This window comes from Arachis ipaensis, chromosome B07, assembly GCF_000816755.2.
Source record: "Arachis ipaensis cultivar K30076 chromosome B07, Araip1.1, whole genome shotgun sequence".
Classification (NCBI taxonomy): domain Eukaryota; kingdom Viridiplantae; phylum Streptophyta; class Magnoliopsida; order Fabales; family Fabaceae; genus Arachis; species Arachis ipaensis.
The window spans coordinates 1,751,496-1,751,911 of record NC_029791.2 but is presented as its reverse complement, the minus strand read 5'-3'; positions in this window follow the sequence as shown (position 1 = coordinate 1,751,911).

Sequence of the window (416 nt, the reverse complement as noted above, 5' to 3'; positions counted from 1 at the left end):
ATATTCTTGTATAAATAATACTATTATTATATTTATTTATATTAGCTCCCCAATCCCCGTAATCAAGGAGTCAAGCATGCAGTGAGGAAAGGGTTGGAAAAACGGTAATAACTTAGAAACAAGACACTAAATTGAAAAAATGATTTGTATATGTATTATTGAGTGTGTTTAAATTGTTTATTTAATTTGTCTAAAATGATACAATATAAAGGGTATTTATAGGTACTAAGAGAATTGTAATAAACTAATAATAAAGATATAATTTTTTATAATAAATATTCAAATATACTAAATAATACTAATTGATTCTAATTGATCCTAATTATATTCTAACAATAACGTTGTATTTGTTGGGATGAATTGATGTGATCCTATTGCAATAAGATATATAAAAAAATTAGATTAAATATTTAAAT